This window comes from Lissotriton helveticus, chromosome 2_1 (assembly GCF_964261635.1).
Source record: "Lissotriton helveticus chromosome 2_1, aLisHel1.1, whole genome shotgun sequence".
In the NCBI taxonomy this organism is placed as follows: domain Eukaryota; kingdom Metazoa; phylum Chordata; class Amphibia; order Caudata; family Salamandridae; genus Lissotriton; species Lissotriton helveticus.
The window spans coordinates 394,792,396-394,817,211 of record NC_136059.1 but is presented as its reverse complement, the minus strand read 5'-3'; the positions used below and the strand labels follow the sequence as shown (position 1 = coordinate 394,817,211).

Sequence of the window (24,816 nt, the reverse complement as noted above, 5' to 3'; positions counted from 1 at the left end):
ATGCAAATTTTATAAAGTCAAAACACTAAACAATAAAAATCCCAAACCCAAATAAAATAATAGACTGAAATTTAACAAACAGCACCAAAGCATTCAATAAGGGAAACTGGAACTCGACATTTTAAAACGTTTAAGCAAAAAATAGCCCCTAAATCGCTAAAAGACAATTAACTTCTGTGGAAGCTGTAAACTGGGACCTAGCCATCATTTCAACTGATTGCAACGGAGCGCGGGTTGCATACCCCAAGTTGGGTCATCTGGCCAAAGATTTTACCTTCTGGCTTTAGTCGTCGGCCTCCAGCAGGGTAGGTCTGAAGCTGTGTTGGAGGAAGGTGCAATAAACAAATCAGTCACCTTTGACACAAGTTCCAGCAGTTCTTGGAACTCCTCCTCCTAGGACTACAAGGACAGTACATAGGGGTCAGGACTCTCTCAGGCAGAGGCCACCAGCAAGGTCCAGTCCAGGTCTAGCTGGTACAGATCAACTGGACACTTCAGAAAAAGCCAGTTAACAGCATGTTGTTTCCCTGTAGCCATACATGTCAGTCACCCTTGGAGACCTCCTATTTACCCTGTGTACAGGAGGGAGCAGGTCCTCCTGCAGGGATTCCGTCCGGTCACAGACAGCAGTTCCAGTTCTCTTCTGATCTTACGCAGGTCCAAAAAGTGTTCTGAGGACAGTGCCTTGCAGTGCCACATTTACAGTTGCCACCATCCAGTGGGTTGGTTGATTTCTGGCTCCTCACTACCCAATGGGATGAAAGTTCCCAGGAGCAACCGTACCAGCTTTTGCAGCAATTCGTATTTGCTCTACTGCTAAAAATTCCATAGTGCACCTTACTAATAAAATCCAAAACGGAGAAACCCTCGCTCCCTTGTGAAGAGCCTATGTGCCTACCCAGACTGTGTGGCTTGGGAAATTATAAGTACCCTCCTCTGTGGTCACTCAAAATCAGTTCTAGGGGTAGCTCCTCTCCCACTAAGCTTGGTGCCAGCCTGGCCGGGGAGACAAAGGGATGCCATCTCCAGGTCTCACCCTACATTCACTTGTAAAAGGGGATGCCCATGTACAAGTTACCTACATTCATGTGTCCCAATTTCGACCTAACTATTCTTCATGCAAGAAAAACACCTCCCCACAGACATGCCATTGCAACTATTTTGGGGCCAGTTTTCACATCTCTTGAAAGTCAAGAGCTTCTTCCGCACCTGCAGGCAGGCTAATGCAAATTAGTCTCCTGGAGCTTCACGCAGGGAAAAAGTAACGTTCTAAAAATTACCTTTTTTAAATATGTATTACATTTCGAACATCAACAATGAATTGGACTTTTAGTAAATATAAAAAAAGTCCTTGAATGAATATTCTAGCTATTTCCTGTCAAATGTTATCGATTAAAGGTTATAATCTGTACTTTTATAAATGGGGTATCGTGATATTGACCTACAGAGATGTGTTGATTAAATGGATTGATAAAATATTTGCTGATTAGAGCGAGGGAATAAATATCATCGTAACAAAAGAAGAATGTGTTCACTGGAATGGCAGTTTTGGTCATACATACAGTGATACATTATTTATGATTATGTTTTCAAATTTCAATAAAAACAATCTTACATAAATCTGTACTTTGACATATTGCAGGATCCCGCTACAGCCCTAACAGTTCCAATAGATATTGGGTGCTAGTCACTGGAGGAACATGCCCCCTTACATTTCGTTTATATTCCACTTTTAAATATCAAGCACCATATCTTGCAAGTGACAATGTGTATATAGGGGTGACATTGTCATATTTAAAAGCAGGTTTTTTTTCAGTCTGTCAAAAAGGGTTATTTGACAGGTTTGACATCGCCTCTTTAGGCTGCCACAGCCAGGCTACACATGGTAGTCCTGAAGCCATGCTTTACAGGCCAACCCTGTGGATTGCAGAAACAGTCCATAGGTGTCATTTAACATCCTGGGTGTATTTCCTCCGGATCTATGACATAATATCGACAGACAGAATATAGACATACAAAAATATCGAAGCAAAAATATCGACATCAAAAATATCGAAGTTCTATCTACATAAAGGTAAGTACAAAAATATCGGGAAAAAAATATCGTAGTACAAAAATATCAAAGTAAAAAATATCGTTTTTTAAAATGTATTAATAATCATGTAAAAATAATTTTAAAATACATATAATTGAACAAATTATAGATATAAACATTAAAGCATATTTAAAAAATAATAACTAATACATATACATTTAAAATAAATTAAAAACTCTACATATAAATTAATATATATACTTACTCTACATATTGCATCAGTAGTGAAAGCGTTGGATAGCGTAGGGGAAAAATTACTATTCCCACTCCAGAGGGTGCAACAGTAGGGAAAGCGCTGGATAGCGTAGGGGTAAAAATTACTATTCCCACTCCAGTGGGTGCAACAGTAGGGAAAGTGTTGGATAGCGTAGGGGAAAAAATTACTATTCCCACTCCAAAGGGTGCAACAGTAGGGAAAGCATTAGATAGCAAAGGGGTAAAAATTACTATTCCCACTCCATAGGGTGCAACAGTAGGGAAAGCATTAGATAGCAAAGGGGTAAAAATCACTATTCCCACTCCATAGGATGCAACAGTAGTGAAAGCGTTGGATAGCGTAGTGAAAAAAATTATTATTCACACTCCAAAGGGTGCAACAGTAGGGAAAGCGTTGGATAGCGTAGGGGTAAAAATTACTATTCCTACTCCAGAGGGTGCAACAGTAGGGAAAGCATTTGATAGCGGAGGGGAAAAAAATAATATTCCCACTCCAAAGGGTGCAAGAGTAGGGAAAGCGTTGGATAGCATAGGGGAAAAAATTACTATTCCCACTCCAGAGGGTGCAACAGTAGGGAAAGCATTTGATAGCGGAGGGGAAAAAAATAATATTCCCACTCCAAAGGGTGCAACAGTAGGGAAATCGTTGGATAGCGTAGGGGTAAAAATTACTATTCCCACTCCAGAGGGTGCAACAGTAGGGAAAGTGTTGGATAGCGTAGGGGTAAAAATTACTTTTCCCAATCCAAAGGGTGCAACAGTAGGGAAAGCGTTGGATAGCGTAGGGGTAAAAATTACTATTCCCACTCCAGAGGGTGCAACAGTAGGGATAGCGTTGGATAGCGTAGGGGTGAAAATTACTATTCCCAGTCCAAAGGGTGCAACAGTAGGGAAAGCGTTGGATAGCGTAGCGGTAAAAATTACTATTCCCACTACAGAGGGTGCAATAGTAGCAAAAGCGCAGAATAGCATAAGCGTTATATTAACAAACTTATCAATTAGATTTTTTTTTAACAAAGTAAAAGATATAATATTTTATTCACAAAAATATATTACTAAATACCAAATATGTATAATTAATATTTACTTAAATAACAAAAAATTACTTCCCACGCTACTCCCCCTTTAACCCTTCCCTGCTGGCTCAATCCCCCTTCTGTGCTGGGGGGGCGCGCACGGCGCCCGCATGCTCATGACGAGCTCAGCTCGTCATGGCATACACCTCTCGCATACTCATGACGAGCTGAGCTCGTCACAGGTGCATTGGCTCCGTGGAACGTTCAGCACAGTGGGGAAATTCTCCCAGCACCTGAGCGTTCCACGGGCCATGACGAGCTCAGCTCGTCATGAGCATGCGAGAGGTGTATGCCATGAGGAGCTGAGCTCGTCATGAGCATGCAAGGGGTTAACACACAACACACTACACATAAAAAAACACAATTAATATAAATAGCAATTAATCAATTAATAACAATTAATATGATTAAATTGATGTAATTATAAATTAACTAATTGACAAATATTAATTACCAATTAATAACTAATACCGATTAATAATTAATTAACAAGATATTTACAAGAATAAACAAAATGTGTTAATAAATTATTTATAATTAATAGTATTCAATAATTTCACAAAACGAATTACCAATTAATTAATTAACAATTCATTAATAATAAATATCAATAAATACAATCTCTTTAATTAATTTAATTTAATTATTTCACACTCTATTCCGCCATAAACACACAACCCACTACACATAAATAAATCACATAAAAAATGTAATTATCATTTAATCATCACTTAATAATAATGAATTACCAATTAATTATTAATTAACAATAAAAAAAATAAAAAAAATATTACTACATTAACTCTAATTAATTTAATTAACTAATTAATAATAATTAATTACCAAGTAGTTATTAATTAACAATTAATTATTACTCAAAAATATATAAAAAAACATAATAATTAATTCATTATAATTAAAATACTTCCCACCCTATTCCCCTATAAACCCACAACCCACTCTGATACTAAAACCCAAAATGTAAACAAAATTACTAATTTCTAAACATACATTAAAAACATGTTTAACAAACATATAAAATACATAATAAAATACATAACACTAAACAAATGTTCGATATTAGTAACAAATACCTTAAAATCGATATACTGTCCATCGATATTATTACACATCGATATTCTATACCATCAAAATTAAAACATCGATATTATTGTATATCGATATTTTAATTTCGATATTTTGTCTCCCTACCATTTCCTACACTATATACTAGGGATTTATAGGCAATTCGAATAGGTCCAGCCAATTTAACCACATTTAAAAGCGGAGTACAGACACCTTACTCCTGTTAAGCTGGGTAAGATTGCACAAAGTTCAACAACCAGCACAAATGTTCCAGAAAAAGGCAAAAGAACTGAAGTGACCATTCAGAAAAGGCAGATTTGTTATAGTCAGCCTCTGAGCCAGGGAGGCAGAGGTGTTGCATCAACTGGTCTCTTCACAGGAATTAACTATAACGGAGTAGGTCACAAGTAGTTGGCAGGAGAAAGGACAGCCTTCACACTTCCTCTTTTGACCTGGAGATGCCAAATGGTACTAGAGACATATATTCCCTTTTATTGCCAGGGTCATCCTAGATTTTCTTGTTCCAGTTTAAGCAGGGGGAATTGCCAGTTTTTGAGCCTGGAAGAAGGGCAGATACCTTATCTGAAGAGGGATTGGAAGTGGAGAGGTCATGGAGGGGAAGCCAGTGGCCGTCTGGAAGGATGAAGGGGTTATGACTTTTAGATTAGGACTTAAATGAGTGTATATAGTACCCCAAAGTGGCAGTGCTGCAAAATGATCATCAGAACTTTCCTGGACCTGGGAAGTCAACTTCTGAAGGAAGGACTGAAAGACTTCTAACTCCTAATACCACCCAACGGCTAACACTTTTCACCAAGGGTCAAGTTGTAGCTTGCCGCAAAAGCAGATGGAGTCCTGAATACCAGATGGCCCAGCTGATCACGGAGGACTGGACCCAGCAGGTGCACTGGCTGAAGAGAGATGTGTTGCCTAGAAGCCTACCCTGAACGTGAAGAAATTATGAAAATTGGACTTTTTAAGTAAGTGGAGAAAAGTTTGATATAGTAATTTTTTTCCAATCCGGGAAACTATGGCTGAGGCTTACCCAGGACGGATGGACTCTTGGTGCAAAAAAAAAAAACAGTTTTATCCTGCTCTAAGCATTTTGCTGCACTGTGAACAGGCTCAGCAGGAGCTCAGTGTGTAGGTAAACAGCCTTGTGGAGCCCTGTACAGCTACAGCTTACAGTCTTGCATTACTGGTGAATGAGGCAGCAAATCTATCCCAATGGAGAAGTTACCTTAGTAGCTAAAAAAATCATATTTATCCCATTCTTTGATTTTGGCACCAAAATTAAAGTCTCAGGAATGAATTTTCTGAATTTAAGATACTCTCGCTGAATTAAGATTTTTACCATGATCCAACAAAAGAATTTGCCCCCCCACCAAAAAAAAAGTACACCAACGCCCTCATTACAACTGGCCAGCGGGCTCAATGACACAATTACTGAGCCCTTTGGAATTGAGAGTTATGTGGAGTTTACACTGAGATCTCTAAGTTAAACACCAAGAAAAAACATACAGGAATTAACATAGAAAGGGGATCCATGCATGTTCTTCCCAAAATCTCATAATCCTGGTAATTTTCCTACTCTCAGAATTAATGGAACCCCCAAGTAATGCTTATTCTGTAATGGTTAAATAATGAGGATATTAACAGTCCAGTTATAATGAGGGCATATCTCCCAGGGTAAAAACTTTGACCAGTGTTAATCATTTTGTGAATCCTACCTCTGCTCCATCATGGATGCATCGAAATGATGCATAGGTCTTGGTCAACTGCAAATTTAAGATTTTATGTTGGTGCTTTAATTTTCTAACTGCATTTTGCATTAAAACTGTAGCAATTCATATCTCCTGATCTTATCTGCTTTTGATTGTTTTACTATCTTTTGCTTCTTTATGTTTATTTCCTGAATTGGTTTGGGGATATTGTTTTATTGTGTCCTTGACTTGATAATTGTTGGTATGGCCTAAAGTGAACACATTTTTCTCTAAGTAATTGAGTGCTGCTTGTGCCATATCTGACAAGGGCTGAGCAAAGATTAGCTAAGGACTGCATATTACCCTAACCAGATTGTGTTTAATAAGTTGGTTAGGTGAACACCCCCCAACCCCGCCCAAATTATCAATCAACTTCCGAAAGGTTCCCACAAACTTAATCAACAGATGGATTTGTTAGGTCAGATTGTACTTGACTTTGAACAACTTTTAAAGATGGGGGACTTCAACCTACACATTTATTTATTTATTTATGTGCTTATATAGCGCCTGAATAGACCCCCGAAGGGGTATCTCCGCGCTTTTGCCAACAGAAGGAGCAGGCACTATACCAAGTCATTGCAGGGAATTGCTAGGGCATGAAAGAGTGATTAACTACTAGTGAAAAGGTGGGTTGTAAGGGATTTTCGAAAGGATAAGTTGTTGGTGATGTGTTTTAATGTTAGAGGGAGGGAGTTCCAGAGAGCAGGTCCGGCGTGCGCCAAAGCACGACCTCCTTGACGAGATTTTTTTATTTTAGGAACCTGTAGTAACTGGAGGTAACTGGAACGTAGGGAGCGACCTGGGGCATAGGGTATGAAGGCCTTTGTGAGGTATTTAGGGCCCTTTCCTATCAGACATTTATGAATAGTACACAAAATTTTAAACTTAGTGCGTTGCCGCACTGGCAGCCAGTGGAGTTCAGCCAGTAACGGTCGGGAGGGAGTCCTAGATGGTACGTTAAGGACTAACCTAGCGGCCGTGTTTTGGACTACTTGCAGTTTGTTAAATTGGCCTTCATTGGTTGATAAAAGAAGGCCATTGCAGTAGTCCAGTCTACTGATAACTAGTGCCTGGACTAAGGTCTTTCTGTGGTTGTCCGGAAGATAGGGGAACACCCTTCTCAACAGTCCAATAGCCCCAAAGCATGTGCCGGCAACTTGGTTGACATGATCTTTAAATGTCAGGGTTTGATCGAATTTTCACGGTCTGCTTTGGGGTGGGAGCAAGTCCCAGTTCTGGGGGCCACCACTCATCCGACCATAGTGTCACCGCATCCCCAAACACTAATACCTCTGTTTTGGCCACATTACATTGTAGGCAGTTCTCAGCCATCCACTTTGACACTGCCCTCATGCCTTCTGCAAATGATTTTTGCAGAGCAGGTGTAAAGGTTTTAAACGGGAACAGAAGTTGGGTGTCATCGGCGTAGGACACTGGGGTAAACCCAAAGGACCTCACTAAGTCAGCCAGGGGGGCCACATACACATTAAATAATGTGGGGCTTAGGCATGAGCCCTGTGGCACACCCCTGGTGAGCTCCCTAGAGATGAATTTATGAGAGCCCATCCTGACTTCTTGAGAGCGGCAGGAGAGAAAGCTCTCCATCCAAGACAGGGCCACCCCTCCCAGTCCCACATCCTTCAGACGGCAGAGAAGCACTTCGTGAGACACCGTATCGAAGGCAGCGGATAGATCCAACAGCACCAGAATCATAGACCCCCCGCCATCCAGTGTCATCCTGATGTTATTGGTCACTGCTAGCAGGGCTGATTCAGTGCTGTGGTTAGGCCTGAACCCAGATTGTGATGGGTCCAGGGCTTCCGCTGCCTCGATATGATTTGATAAATGGGTGTTCACGTGCTTCTCTGTCATCTTACCGATGTACGGTAGGAGGGAGATGGGCCGGAGGTTAGAAAGGTCTGTCCAGGGGGAGGCCGCTTTTTTCCTGATTGGGTTTACCACCGCAATCTTCCATTCCCTTGGAACTTGTCCCTTAGCCAATGAGATATTCATGACTGCCTGGATAGAGGGTCCCAAGAGGGGGATCAAAGGGGCCACCATTTTTGCAGGGAGGTAATCATTAGGAGAACCGGTTTTCATGTGGTTGATGAGGGGTGGGAGATCTTGGTCACTGACTGGTGGGATGGTAAGTAGAAAGTTTATATTCTGTGTGGGTGGGTCTTTAGGGAGGGAGCTCGTGGTTCCTACATCCCCAGAGGCCAAAATTTTGTTGTAAATGAGATTAATTTTGTCCTCAAAGAACATAGAGATCTCATCACAAAGTATTTGTGATGCATCGTCAGGGCTCTCACTAGCTATAGGTTTTACAAAGCTCTGCAAGATTTTGAACAATTCCCGTGGACAGTTGCCTGCCTCTGCCAGTTGTAAGGAGAGATTGTTCTTCCTTGCTTGCTTTATTTTTTTGTAATACATTGACTGGGCCTCTTGAAAGATTTTCCTTTCCTCTTTATTTTTAGATGTCCTCCATGCTTTTTCTAATCGCCTGCATTTCTGTTTTTCTTTCCTAAGGTCTAACGTATACCATTTTTCTTGTTTGGTTGGGGGATACTGCTTGTGGAGTTTTAGGGGGGCTAAAGTGTCAATGGCTAATTTGAGTGATTTATTAAATTTTTCCAATGCAGACTCTGCTGAGTCTGCATCTGTAAATGACGGTTGTTGCCAGTTTTCTCGCAGATTTTCCACCGATATTTTATGCCATTGGCGGCGGAAAATTGGCGGGGGCGGTGTTCTATGCATTCGCTTAGTCGGTCCAGGCAGATGGAACTCAATTAAAAAATGGTCAGACCAGTGGACTTCTTTGGCGGGAAAGCATCTTATTTTAGTGCAGTTAGTAAATATAGAGTCCAAGGTATGGCCACCTATATGTGTTGCACCATTATTTATTGCTTTTAACACAAGATTAGACAGGTCAGCTGTTAATTGGGTTGTTTCAGGATGTGCAGGATTATCCATATGTATATTAAAATCCCCAAGGAGGATAAAATCCTCCTTGGCTTTAATGTGTGGGGCTAATAGCTCTAGAAGGGACAGAGCAAATACTGGATTGGGGGCTGGTGGGTGGTAGACCAATGCACCTTTCCAGGAAATGTTTCCTCCCAGGTAGATCTTAAAGGTCATTATTTCCAATAAAGGACTACACCTTTGTTCTAGGATTGCAACCTTATATGTGTCTTTAAATATAATGGCTAATCCACCTCCAGTTTTATTTGGCCGATCAGCATGTACGATCTTGTAGCCTGAAGGGACCCCTAATGTGATTGCTGTTATCGTATGGGGTTTCATCCACGTTTCAGTAAAAAAACATATATCAGGCTGCTTAGTAAAAATAAGGTCCCAAATCTGTAGATGGTGTTTGGGGAGCGACCGTACATTTAAAAGGAAACATTTGAGTTCCATAGAGGATATTACTTTAGGAACATTGTCGTGGGTACTACTCCTTGCCACATCTGATTGAAAATGACATTGAAGGCACGAGAAACTGCCCTCGAGCTTTTTGCAAGATAACCGAGTATCACAGTTCCCCGTAGGTTGTAGCTGTCGGAGAGTTTCGGGGGAATATGTAATATATCTTGTACCTGCAGTGTCAGGGTTCATGATGGTTGGGCCCATAGCCCCTATGCCTCGTACTGTCGCGGACGGGCGCAGACGGGCAGCTCTTTGGCTGGTCTTCAGCGTCGCTTCGGCGATGCTGCGCGGGATCGCTGCGCGCTTATAGGGGGCGATGGCCAAATAGGCCCTCAAGAAGCATTCACTAGAGCGCTAACCGCTCGGGAAGTGCCCCCGCAGAAAGTGACTGGCTCTCCCTGACCCGCCCTCCGCGCAACGGTACTGGCTACCGCGTCGGACCGGGGCGGAACAGGAGTAAAGACGAGCACAGGCTTCTCTGTTTGCTGTAAGTATTCCCTCCCCCTTGTAATCAGGGTAGGGGCGATGATGTTAATCACACAAAACAGCAGGAGTGGTAATATTACAGTGCATGTAATTTAAAGTGAATGTGTGTCCTTTTTAAAAAATATGAGTACACAGGTTTAAAACATCGTTTTCAGATCAACAATGAGTTTTAAAATAATGCAGGCAAATCACAATTCTTACATGCATCAGAATTTAGTGCAGCGCGAGGCACGTTCGTGTTTCCTTCCGTGAGCTAAGCGGAATGGAGACTCTGCCACCGTCTCCCTTCCGCAGCAAGCAGGTGTCAGGGCTCCGCCTAAATAGGCCCTCAAGAAGCATTCACTAGAGCGCTAACCGCTCGGGAAGTGCCCCCGCAGGAAGTGACTGGCTCTCCCTGACCCGCCCTCCGCGCAACGGTACTGGCTACCGCGTCGGACCGGGGCGGGACAGGAGTAAAGACGAGCACAGGCTTCTCTGTTTGCTGTAAGTATTCCCTCCCCCTTGTAATCAGGGTAGGGGCGATGATGTTAATCACACAAAACAGCAGGAGTGGTAATATTACAGTGCATGTAATTTAAAGTGAATATGTGTCCTTTTTTAAAAATATGAGTACACAGGTTTAAAACATCGTTTTCAGATCAACAATGAGTTTTAAAATAATGCAGGCAAATCACAATTCTTACATGCATCAGAATTTAGTGCAGCGCGAGGCACGTTCGTGTTTCCTTCCGTGAGCTAAGCGGAATGGAGACTCTGCCACCGTCTCCCTTCCGCAGCAAGCAGGTGTCAGGGCTCCGCCTAAATAGGCCCTCAAGAAGCATTCACTAGAGCGCTAACCGCTCGGGAAGTGCCCCCGCAGGAAGTGACTGGCTCTCCCTGACCCGCCCTCCGCGCAACGGTACTGGCTACCGCGTCGGACCGGGGCGGGACAGGAGTAAAGACGAGCACATGGACGATCTGTTCAATTCTGTGGCCTGTTATGAGTTAAACAATTTGACACATAATTCAATCACGTGAGAGACCCTACCCTTGACCTAATTATGGCAACCAATTACTATTGTTTTCCAAAATAGTTTCCCCCTAGCATGGACTAATCATTATCTTGTATCATTTTCAATCATGCTACCTTCAAAAGCAGCTCATATCCAGAATAGACCTTCCTCATACCTTAAATTTTGAGGAATGATTTCAGAACCTTCGGTTGGCACTTGCTGATCGGTTTATTATCTTGTTTTCCCACAATGACATTATTAAAGCTACAGCATTGGAAGAAGACTGGATGGAAAATCTCCTAACTTGAAAGAGTTGAAAAAACATTTAAAAAGTGGGCCAACCAGTGCTGCAGGCCCACCAGTAACATTTAATTTGCAGGACCCGGGAACAGGTAGCACCACTTTACTAGGGATTTACAAGTAAATTAAATATGCCAATTGGGTGTAAGCCAATTCTATCATGTTTGAAGGAGAGAGCACATGCACTCTGGCACTGGTTAGCAAAGCTAAAGTGTGCAGAGTCTTACGGCCAAAAAAAACAAATTCAGCAAAAATAGGAGGAGTGAAGGCAAAAGGTTTGGAGATGACCCTGCAGAAAGAGCCAAGTCCAACAGTATTTCTACCCACCGAAGAGTAAACATAGATTTTTATGTGGGTGCCAGCTGGGCTGTATGATGCCTTGTCCTCTTCACAGATACAGTTTCACACATCTGCAAACATTGTACAGTGGCTGATGCATTTATTACAAGTATTTTGTAGAGGGAATTGCTTAATTTGAACCAGTGGTTACAGATGGGGCCCGCTGGAACTCATTTTTGGGGACCGGCACCTATTTATCCTCATCAGACTTTGGCCCAGAGCAAGAGAGTGAAAAACACAAAAGAGGCAAAGAAGGAGCAAGAGAGAGTTGTAAAAAGAGTGGCAAAAGGAGAATGCAGACTGAAAGAGGCATGTATTGTAATCAAGTGTACACAGCCTTGGTATTTGGCACATCAACATTTGATAGTGCAGGCCACAGGCTTCTGAGGAAAACACTGGGCCCTAGCACATTTCCCTTTACAAATTAAGCAGCAGCACGGTTGTGGCCATTTAAGACTTCCAGCCTTGTAGGCAGGCTGAGAAGTAGTAGTAGTTCCCAGAGACATTTTAAGCTAGTGGGCAAGTGGGCAATTGCCCAGGGCCTCACCTTCCTGGGGGCCTGTGAAATAGTTCACTTTTTCTCTATATTACCTCTGCCTACAGTTTTCTCTCAGCCTTTAACATTTAATGAATATTGTTTGGCTTCACATTTATTAAATTAACAGAAAATGGGTAATAACATTCAAAGCTGTTGTGAACAGGGTCCCAAAAGAATGTCTTGCTCAGGGGCCCCAAAATCCTTGAGATGACACTGGCAGTTCTGATGAGCAGGGTCCTCTCACTGCTGACGTCTGGTCCCTCATCAGAGGATTTGGGGTCTATTACCAAAATTATTGTGGAATATGTCTACTGTAATATTATTTTACATAATTTCACATGCCTTTATGAATCAGCCCCAAGTCATAAAAATTGGAAACAAAATGTGTATCATGAGAAAATATTCATACACAATTAGTACTTTCTTTGCACTTCTACTCTCAGGGAGTTGGATGTTTTGGGGCAAATTCAGAAAGGCATGCAAGAGTATGTTAAATTGTACTACAGAAGTACTACTTTCAAGAATAGAAACATTCTGGAATTGGCACCAATGTTTGCTTGGCTATTAAAATATTAAACACATTCCTTCTACAACTTTTCTTTTCAACACACAATCACAATTTAAAACATTTCCCAGTTGTAGTATTACATTTTTAGAAAACTGACTTAGTAAAATATATTTTAGGCAACACATTGTGCTTGATGAATAGAGCATTTAAGCTATAGATGATAGAGCAGCAGTTAGACAGAAAATAATAATAATTCTGCTAAGAAATCCACCGTCCTGGAGGAAAGTTACTGGCCGGCAATGGAGACCCTATTGCACCATCGTGGGAAACAAGGACGGTTGTGTTCTGTGATTTTCCGCACACAGAATTTGGCTTTGGAACACTAGTACCTGAGTGAGTGGAAGCTGTGCCAATAACCAGTGATGGTTTGTCGTTAATTCTCTCCCTGTCCTGGTCTGACCCATACTGGCTTATTTATGGAGCCTGACACACAGGCATCATCTGACAGGAGCACAGCCAGGCCTTTTAAGAGTCATGTCCAGCAGTCTACAGAACTCCATTTATCTGACTGGAGTTTGTTTATCTATGTATATATTGTACAATATATGGGTACATTTAGTTTTCTTTGATTATATCTTATATGTTGTTATCTGTGTTGTAACGGGATGTTTTTTTTTCTCTGTACAGCACTCTGATAACCTGTGGTCTTGTTCGATTTTTATAAAGCTCTATATAAAATCTATAAAATGCATCTTTAGTCGCACAAATAAAAAACAAACCAGTAAAAGAAACTACGGTATAGGCAAATAGACAACAATTTAGTAGAGCACAATATTTTACTAAAACAACAAAGTATGCAGATTAGCATCGTCATCAATGCCAATGTGAATGGTTTGGCCCAATTCCCAAACGTTTAAAAACGACACATTACCAAACCTTTTACATGCATGCCCAAACTTGACTTGACAAAAATATAAAACGGGCCATCAATTCTGAGATCTATATTTATAGAATGTAGTTCTAAGAACATTTACAGCTGAATATTGAATTTAGTATACAGATAATACGTTAGAATTTACATTTTTTTTTTTAGAAGTCCTATGTTTGAGGTTGGAGTAGGGTTGGGGTGTAATGGGGGAGCATTGCAATAATGCTGGATCATGCACAAAGAATGTTAGTATTCACAAATATTCGGCAGATCTTTTCCCAAATTGGGAACATGTTAGGGAGTAACCCCTCAGTTAAGAACTATTCAATAAACCTTCCTAAAACCCATGATCCTGCCAGGCCATCACTCCTGCTAAAGCTCTGACTCCCCACTCCATCTATCATGTGTCTTTTGTTTTTAGGTCTCGGCTATAACACGCTGAAAAAGGCGTTCTCGCCAGAGAACTATTGTCGGCGTCTCAGCAGTCTGAGAACACCGAAGTGAGACAAGACCTGGCCGCGCGCAGCGTTTCAGCATAGGATAACGTTGTGCGCGCGGCCAGGTCTTGTCTCTACAGCATTGCATGCAGAGCGGATCGCGTCGCGCGTCTGGAATGCAGGGGGAGTCTGCAGAGAGGCGCGCAGCGCTGATAATCAGCCATGCTTTTTAGGTCTCGCCTGGAATTAGCATCCGAAGGATGCGTCCAGGCTGGAGACTTATAGTTGCCTGTCTCGGGGGAAGGAAGGACAAGAGGGTGTTACGAGCTTGAAAGACGGATTTGGGTGCGCCCAGCCCGGAGCTGTGCACGTCCCCTGCCACAGATTGCATGAACACACACATGCACACGCAGGCAGGAAGGCACATACACACACGCGTGCGCACCCCCCCTACTTCCCCACTCACCGGCACCCCCGCCGCACACACACACACGCACGCACACACACATACAGAGACCCCCACCCCCCCGCCGCCGCCGCAGCCGCCACTGCCGCCGCATACATACAAGCGACGCCCCCCCGTCCGCCGCCGCATACATACAAGCGCCCCCCCCAGCCCCACTTACCGCCATTATATACTCTTGCAGCCTCCGCGGGGCTCTCCCTCGGGCATGGGAGCCCCGCGTCACCAGCACTGCTTCTCTCCGTGGGCGGGCTTCCGAAGACGAAGTCCCGCCCCATGGAATGGAAGGTTTCGGTTTCAGTCCTAGCAACTTGTTTTAAAGGGAGTTTGAATATAAAAAATATTCATCATGCCTTTGGCGCAATCATATGATGTTTATTATTTTCTTGATCCCTGGAGCTTTAATTATTTGTAACCAATCGGCGTACATTTCTATTTACTGAAATTCCTTCCTGTGACTCACGCGACTGATGACGTACAAGGACCCTCCCTCGATCTCCGTGGGTCCCTCGTTTCTCCTCCTGTTCACAACCACATTGTTGGCCTCCCTAAGCGCACCTTGAAGTAGAAACACGCTACAGAAATGCGGGTGCCCATCTTTAGGGGTGGTTGGAGTTATCCACCTCCAGGCAAGCGTGTCCCAATAATACCATTTTAAATAAACGTTCTTTCACAGCTGAGGCAACATGCCAACGTGGTCACTGCCCCCAGCGGACTGAGCATGAAAAACTTGGCAGCAGGTAAAACACTAACTCGCAATCCTGACTTTTTCTTAGTTACCCACATGAGGGAAATGGGACTTAGATTGTATTTATTTATTTTTGATAAGTGACTGTGGCAGTGCGCTGGGATATACATATGGGGGCTTGTTTATTTTTTAAGCCATTCATAACAGCAGCCATGCTGCTGTACAATAGGACTAAAAAAACATTGACCAAGAATAGCTCTTTCGTAGATGATACACGTTTGCTTTCCCAAAGTATGTTTTTTTCTATTCTGTCATTCCTTCTAGCAATCTCTATCCCTCGACCAGTTTAGTTCACTATTATTATTTGAAATGTGCCTTCTCGAGCTGTTTTTACATTCTGGCCACTGGCCGTCTCCAAGCGCATAGTGTTAAAACCAAATATAGCTCCTAATACTGTGTAATTCCATAAAGCCGCTGGAGTCTTACTTCAGCAGCATTTTGCCCGACATGTTGTTGACACCGTGAAGAAGCAAGTGTGGAGCAGCAATGCTGCGACGCTGCCAGGTACACGGTCTGCCCTTTCTTTTGGGGTCAGAAGTGTTGTGGTTTGTGGCCGGGGTATGGTGTTAACGAGATAGTTCGTCTGGAGTGTGGTGGTGGCCTGTGGGTTTTATTTTTCCCCGTTATCAGTATCAGTGCGGGCTCGGCGGTGGGTTTATACGTATCTGGACTCGGACGTGACTTTTTAAAATATCTGTGCAGCTTGGCTGTTTCCGGCATCTAAATAATCAGAACATGGGAGCTTTGAAACTGCAGCTAATATCTGCCAGTTAGCTCGCCTGTTACATCACTTATGACCTGTTCTAGGACATCATTGATAACCTTGCTGGAATATCTAAAATGACAATATTTATGATAATACTGTGCCTGGCGGGGGGGGGGGTCCTAGTTACTTTAAAGCACGAACTACAGTTACTTGTTTTGGTTCTTATGCTGGTCGCCTTAACGCTGGGAAGGCACCTGCCGCCTTTCAATGGGAGAAGAGGTATTTCAAACCCTTTTATTTTGTTTTTCAAAAAAGGGTACATACAGTGAAGGCTGAGTGTGATTTCAGCCGGCACCCGGCAAAGAGAACTGCAGTTGATGTAAGTGATTCATTTGAGGGCTGTCAGTCACGCGCTGCCCTGGAACACTTTGCAACGTTATATTATTCTATTTTCTCCGTTACAATTCAGCTATTAACTTTTGCTAGCACGCGGCTCGGGGGGTTAATGCACCCCTTGCAGAAATCTCAGTGCAACTACTATGAAAGGTTGCAAACCAATGAAAACAGCTCGGATGCACCCTCTCAGGTTTGTGTGCACGTGCAGCAGGGAGTCCAGGTAAGATAACTTGGTGGGTTAATGCTTCAGCGGAGCTCGTGTGCATGAAGCAGGGCGCCAGTTCCAACCCCAGTCACACAGCTCAATATTTTAAAGACCTGTGTGCAGAGATGTAGATGCGACAGTCAGTGCTCGGGTCCCTAATCTAGTGAGACAGCTCAGATGAGTCATGCACCTGCTGCAGAGCGTGCAGTGTACAGGTTCCAGTCCCAGGAAGGCAGCTCAACCGGTCTACGCTCCCTCCCCAGAGACCTAGCCACTAGGTGCAATGCAAGTGGGATAGCTCAGTGTGTTAGTGCAGCTTCTGCAGAGCGTGAAATTCCCAGTGAGACAGCTCAATGAACAATATACCCGCTACATAGATCCGGAATCCTGAAATATAACACAGCTCTGGGAGTTCGTGCTCCTGCTGCAGAGATCCGCCTGTGCAATCCGAGGCAGAGACTTTTACAGCCAAAGATTGCTCAGTGAGCGGAGTAAGGTGATCGTCACAGGCGCCACTCCGCCTTTTATCCAGGTCGCTTAGTAAGAGGAATCCAGCTGCAGACCCTTTGCAGCGCCGGGTGATCTGCAGGCGGCACTAGGCAGTAGAACTCCGGCTCCAGATGCTGTCTGGCCACCCTGCTCTCTGAAAGCACAGTGTGGATAGGCTGTCAACAGGGGGGCCTCAGTACACCCGTCGATCTCAGTCCGAGGTATGGTCAGGTATGGACTTGCTAAATATGTAGCGCTTAACACAAAAACGAATGAATAGCCCCTGACAACTATCCAACAGTGCCAGCTCTTTCCTGTATACCCGAGCATATTGTATAATGCTATTAAAACAGAGACTTTTTAGGTCGATCCTGAGCAGCGCATGTGCTGCTCTTCGAAGCACGCTGTATTCAGGTATGGACTTGCTAAGATAAGCTTGCAGTTTTGTCCTATCGCTGAAGGTTGGTAGGTTGGGGAAGAAGTGTCTGGGGCGTCCTTTAAACAAGCATTTGCAATGCAATAGATCTCACTTTTGCGAAAGTTTAAGCTATTAGCATTGTAAATGACAATGCCTTTTATTTATGTTTTAAAAGCAAAAACATAAATAAAAGGCATTGCCATTTACAATGCCAATAGCTCTAACTTTAATAATGCGAGACCTATTGCATTGCAAATGCTTGTTTTTCTGTGCCGTCTCTAAGACTAGCTGCGACATTTCACTCAAAGCATGAGCGCTGCAAATCGAGGAGTACCTTCCACTGCCCTTTACACAGGCCGCGCTTATTACTTAACTCGCACCCTTTCAGCCACAATAATGAAATCATATAAAGCACATGCATATATAATTTGTCTATTCCGCACTCCCCACGGCAACAGTCCGAAGATACAGGCCGGTTTTCTTTGTAGAATATTTAAATACGAGCTAGATTCAAGCGGCAAAATATCGACTAGAGTTCCATTACACAGGCAACCACCAGATGGCATTAATATGTACACAACGTGAATTTGTCCCTAGCTCCCTATACCTAGTTATCGTTAAGATGCCTTTTTACCTCCAGGGAGTCTTGTTATGGGTGCGTTGCGATCTTTATAAGGGAAGCCATTTCATAACCAAAATCGCTAATGAAGTATCATATCATATCGACCCCAAAACCTTCAACTTGGAAACATTTCTAATTTATAGAGCTCTGGGCTCAACCTTTTCTACGTTGAACACTGTTTTGAAAGTTGTATTATCAGAGAACCAATTTGTCAATCTCTTCAAGATTATCATTTCATAAATCACTGTCTCGTCAAGTGCTTGCCCTTTTGTATGCCATCTCAATTCATTTTGTTGGGAGATACGAATAGTCTTAAAGCTGGTGGTTAGCATGTTTGCGTATATCTTTCAAGGTTGTCTACTGCAGGGGAGGAGGGATCTGTTCCGTGTCTCAACCAGAATCCACACCTGGCTGAGGCTTGTAGGTTTACGTATCAGACGTGGAATGCTAGTTCACAGGTAGTTTAATGTTGGTGTCTGAATAGTTCACATGGATTCTCATTATTAAAGACCAGTATGAATCGAAATCGAACTCTGCTTCATTAGAGCTTACTTCACTGTATGTAAGTTAAGATCGCACTAATTTCTCTGTAAACCTAACCACAGCCTTCCTTTTACTAAATTCTGTTTCAGATTATGATTCAGAGCGGTGGGATTAGAAAATTATTTGTGTCAGAATGGTGAAGAGCCGGCACCCCACAGGCTGGCACCTGCAGTACAAGGCCATAGTCGTTTCCCCCTGTGGGCTCACACTGTTAACAGTTCCCTTGCTTCCACAAAGAAGTGTGTGAACTGAAACATATCTCTGTTGTTTGTGCATTAACTATCTACTGGCCGGTCTGTCCACTTGTTTCTTTTGCTGTTATCTTTCCCTTTTTTTGCTTCCTGGACAACAATAAGATGAAAAGCTCTTACTTTAAAAAACCTTTAAAAGTTCATGTCATTTCTTTATGGTGATGTGCTTTGAACGGAGGGACACGGGTCGTATATTTAAAAACGATTGCACCAAAAACTACCAGACAAGTGTACACACAGACACCACCACTGCCATACACACACGGATACCACCACTGCCATACACACACGGATACCACCACTGCCATACACACATGGATACCACCACTGCCATACACACATGGATACCACCACTGCCATGCACACACAGACACCACCACTGCCGTACACACACGGACACCACCACTGCCGTGCACACACGGACACCACCACTGCCATGCACACACGGACACCACCACTGCCATGCACACACGGACACCACCACTCCCATGCACACACGGACACCACCACTCCCATGCACACACGGACACCACCACTGCCATGCAGACACGGACACCACCCGTGCTTAATTTGTAAAAAAAAAGTGCCAGGGCTTTCATTTGTAAAAAATTAAGTGAAAGGGCACTCGTCAGGAGGCTACTGTAGTTTTCCATACACATTACGCGACTTTGAGCTATTGGCATTGTAAATGACAATGACTTTTATTTATGTTTTGGTTTTTAAAACATAAATAAAAGACCTTATCATTTACAATGTCAAGACCTTAAACTTGCGTTCATTTACAATGCTAATAGCTCTAACTTTTGCAATGCCGAGACCGTTGTATTGTAAATGCTTGTTTTATCATGTCCCTAGTATTCTTTCCTGCCTTGAATATACACCCATGGGTGTCTCTCCATCCATTGCAAAGTGCCATGTTCCTTTGTAGCAAAGCTCAGCTAAATAACTCCAAAAACACATTTCCATCACTTAGCTGCACAGTAAGTGACATCATGGCCCATCCTGCCACTCAGTCTAGTCTCAGACCCAACCACAGTATGGAAACTACCCTCATCTCTGCCACAGATGACATCTGCATGACTCTGGACAGAGGAGACATTGTAGCCCTCATCCTCCTAGAACTCTCAACAGCATTTGACTCAGTATCCCCATCCAACGTCTACGTGACCTCGTAATCCAAGGACACGCACTCCGATGGACCTGCTCCTTCCTGACTGGAAGGATCGAGTCAGTCAGCCTGACTCCATATACCCTGAATACCCACGGCCTCATCAGTGGAGGGACTCCATCTGGTGGCCAGCAGAGCTAGGACCTACACCCACCACAAAAGCCAAGAACCTCAGGATCATCGGCAGCAAACTTGATATGAGTGCTTAAGTCAATTCTGTCATCACCTCATGCTTCCATACCCTAAAGATGCTCAACAAGATTTTCAAATGGCTTCAAATCAGCACCCGGAAAACCATTACGCACACCCTGGTCACAAGTAGAGTGGGCTATTGGAACACCCTACATGCGGAAATCAACAAAAAACTCACCAGTAGGCTGCAGACCATTCAGAATGTGGTGTCTAGAACAGCTCTCAACGTCCCACGCCGCACTCACATCTCACCGCACCTGAAGGCGCTCCACTGGCTCCCCATCCATAAAACAAGCACATTTCAAACTCCTCAACCAAACTTTCAAAACCCTATGTAACACTAGCCCAGCATACTTCAACAATCACATCTTCTTTCTCAATTCCAGACTCCTCTGCTCTTCCAGACTTCAACTTGCACAAATCCCAAGCACACGGAAAATTAGATCTCATAGTCAAGCCTTCTCCTACATCATTCCTGCTGCATAAAGAGAATCCTACTCACTTCTTGAATTCTGGAAGAAGCTGAAGAGTGGTACCACTAGGCCATCAGGTGCCAAGATCCACACCTGCTCAGTGCCAGGATATCCTCCCAGGTGAGAGTGCACTCAACAAATCTGCATAACATACAACTACTCTACAAAAGGCAACAAATGTGTTTTTTGATTGGGAAAGGGAAAGGAAAGTCCCATATTTCAGTTAAGTGTGGGAGTAGGGGGCTCTCTAGATAAAGAAATATTAACCTGTGCAAACAACAAAAAAATCAAACAAAAGCACATATCGACAAAACATTTGGTTGTTCTATTATTCGAGGAGGAGGATGTCCAAGGTAAAATACGACTTGTGTAAACTGTGGGGGCGTGGTGAGCAAAAGAACGATGGATTAAATCCAGATCTTTGTGACTGGGGGTGAATGTTTGAATTGTTCAGCATTGCGTCCATCATTTGTTCCTTTTGTGTAGTTTTGCACAGGTACACCCGGAGCTGCCTTTGAATACCCAAAAAGTCATAAATCTACACTGGGTGGTAGGATATTAATGATTTCACAAAACCTTTTAACTTGGTGTTGCCCAAATGTATTATCCTTAATTACTGCAGTCACTTTTATCTGTTTCATTAGGCAAGATAACCATTGTTATGTTGTGTTTATTTGTAAAGGGCACAATCACGAACGAGGGTATCCTGGCACAGGTCCACTGCATTATTTCGTCATGCTTTATTTTGGGCCTACTGAGGTCAATCGATCCCTTAGGGTACTTAAATGACTATTAGTGATTGGTTGTATTCAACTTGCTCAGACTTTTAAAAACCGTCATGTATGCTTTTTGGGGAACAGCATGAACAGCGCATTTACTCTACATATTCTATGCATAATATATGCATATGCACAGATTAATTTAGAAGCTAGATCTGTGGCATTACACGTTATAAAAATAAATGAATACATCGAACGAAATACATTTAGTATAGTCAATTTACATACTGGTACATAGATGATATGTGCATAATCGATAAAATCATCCAAAATTTATTTTAAAATTAACGGGAAGTTAACCTGATTGTTTCCAACCAGGTTGGGTCAAACACATTTTTAATTACACCCAAAAAACATCAATGGCTCTCATTTCAGAGACAGCCTGCTTTACTGCTTTTTTAAATACAGATTTATATAGCGCGAACTCTACCCGAAGGTATTGGAGTGCTATACATAAGTACCGGTTCTGTTACCTAAGGACACATTCAGGAACGGGGAGATTAAGTGGTTTGCCCAGAATCACAGATGTGCAGGGCCGGACTGGGAACGAAAACCGGCCCTGGCAAAGTGCTCGGCTGGCCGCGCACTTTGCCAGGGCCGGTTTTTGTTCCCAGTGGTAGGGTCGGGGTAACCGAGCTCTTTGCCAGGGCCGCTTCTCGGCCGATTTTGTTACAGGGCCTTGTAACAAAATCGGCCCCCACCCTTGCGGGCCACCGGGGGATTGCCTGGTGCCCGCAACGGCCAGTCAGGGCCTGCAGATGTGGACGCGACCCCGAGGCTCGAACCCTAGTTTCCAGCACCAAAGTCGGCAATCTAGACGGACCACAACCTCTCTCCTTTTGCTTGCATGGTGGTGAATAGGTTTGGCACCTGCACACATCCAGGTTAACGATGCAGATCATTACCTTGACCTGCATCCTTTTACGGTAATGTCATAATCCCAGGTGCCGCGAACCATGGTGCCACATGGATTGCTGCCAGTCGATTTCTAAATGGGTAGCAGGTCGACGTCGCTTCAGTGAACATCTGAGCTAGCGTCACACGCCACGACGCAGGCACGGCTTTCTATCAAAGAAATGAATATAGCGTGCAACGTCATACTTCGCTGCTTCCGGCCACACTCTCGTCCAACAAAGCCAGCATTGGTGTGCAATTCAACCCAGTTACTGCTTCTAAAATCTACATCTCGTGAAAACTAAACACAAACGATCTGTGCCAAGTTTGACTCAACAAAGTGATAACCTTGTGAAAAAACATAACGTGAAATATTTATCTGTAGAAAGTAGAATGGGTTGTCATGGTATGTTCGAGTCAATTTATTAATGGAGATAAAGAACAGGGAAGTTCAGGTGCCGGATTAAATGGTGTGAACCAAATGTTTGCTCACAGTATGAAATGGATTTCAGTGCGTCGCAATAAAATGCTCCGTGAAACGTGGCTGAGCTAAAACACACTGACAATTAAAACGTATTTGAAGATGCAAAATTTCATGTCCAAACTGAAAACCAAAGTCAGCAATGACAAGACAGTTCAAACCGACCCCGCACATCAGGAGACGCGACTCGGATGGTATAGGGGCTTTCATTGGTGGGTCATGCCAAGCCAACTAGTTCTGAAAGCAGCCTTGTCCTGCAGCCTACTTGGGAAAACGTCACAGAGACAGAGTGGTCAGTCTGGTCGTAGTCTGTTTTAGTGAACAATTTGTTAAACAGTCGGCATTCAAAACCTAAATTGTGTGCCTATTTTTAGGATGTTAACACTCAAAATGTATAGTTCAGAATTGTGAGTTTTTCATTATTACATCTGGAGTCTATTTTCGTGATGAAATTTGCAGTTAGAATGGTCAAATGTGACTTTTATCAACGGGTGGGGAGTGGGCAAGGAAGAAGAAAATGACCAACAGATGAATTTGACTTTCTCTTATCCCTCGCGGAGTATGCATGTCAGTCAGTCAAATATGGAACAACTGTCCAATGAAAATCTGGGCCTTGAACCACATGTGTAAAATAGATCTTCTGAAAACCCTGCTATGTAGAGGGGCCTCCACTTTTCACTAGCCTCCTTTCGGCCAGATGCTTGTTTGGGTCTCACCTGCTGACCGCTTTGACTGTCTACTATCAAAGATCAATTGTAAGCAATGCAATACATAGAGTTGATATTGGGTCCAGTCTGTTCTTCATGACTGGTTGGCTTTCTTGGCCATCTCACTTCGTCTCTCCTGGTTCGAAGGCTTTCATCCTGCTCTTGTATTTGTCCCGCCCACTGTGTTTTGACTGCATAGCATGCATTCTTAGACAACAGACCTTGCATTGCAGTGCATTTCAGAAACTGTATTCTCTCTTTATCACTGCCTGCCCACCTCTGGCCACTCTTCATATCTTTATTGAAACGAATCCCCCTTCCCCAACGTGTGGCCGCTTTCCTCCCCAAATCTCGCCACGCCGGACGGCTAACTTAACATTCTTTTTTATCATTTCAAAATGTTCACATACGCATATCCAGTGGCAGGTACATGCAATGGTGTTCTTTCAATTTCTTTGATTATGATTTACTGAGAAACCCCCACCAAAAAGCATTGGGTGTGACTCTCAACCCTTAATGAGCAGTTTAAGTGAGAGGCAGACTGCAAGTCCCTGGTTAAAAGGTGGTGACAGCCCTGGTCATGGAGGTAGCTGCCACAAATATAATCCTCCGCTTTCATTGAAGTCCCACTGTAGCTGTACACACAATCACTGCTAATGATTGATACATTGAAAACAACCAGTTGAAGTACTAAGTAATTTAAAGTAGTTGGCAAATGTTTTATCACACAGTTAAGTGTTTTTATATTATCTAATTGTGAGGCAATACTAAAGTGGCTTGCCACTTGGCTAATTGCCCAAACCCTATTACCTTCTGCCATAGCCTTCATTCAGCCCGTTAATCCATTGTGTATTACAGCTACTCAGACACACACACACACATAAGCATAAAATAAATTAATGTTAGTACAGAACATAATAGAAATAATAAAGTCTATGTAAGCTACAACATTTGGCTTGCTTTTACAGCCTCCCAGGTCTGCATTGTTTCTGTTCGAAATGCTTCAAGCAATTAAAACAATCACTGGCAACACTAAGAGGTATTTCCTATGCGTGAGCTATTATCTTTGCCAATGTCTTTTAGCCATTAAG

The 24,816-nt window shown here is 43.1% G+C and overlaps 1 protein-coding gene across 11 annotated transcripts in view; it reads right to left on the bottom strand.

Annotated features, from left to right (window-relative positions):
* GHR (growth hormone receptor) overlaps positions 1-24,816 on the bottom strand; it is a 1,023,550-nt gene that overhangs the window by 340,416 nt on the left and 658,318 nt on the right. The gene's annotated exons all lie outside the window — the stretch shown is intronic.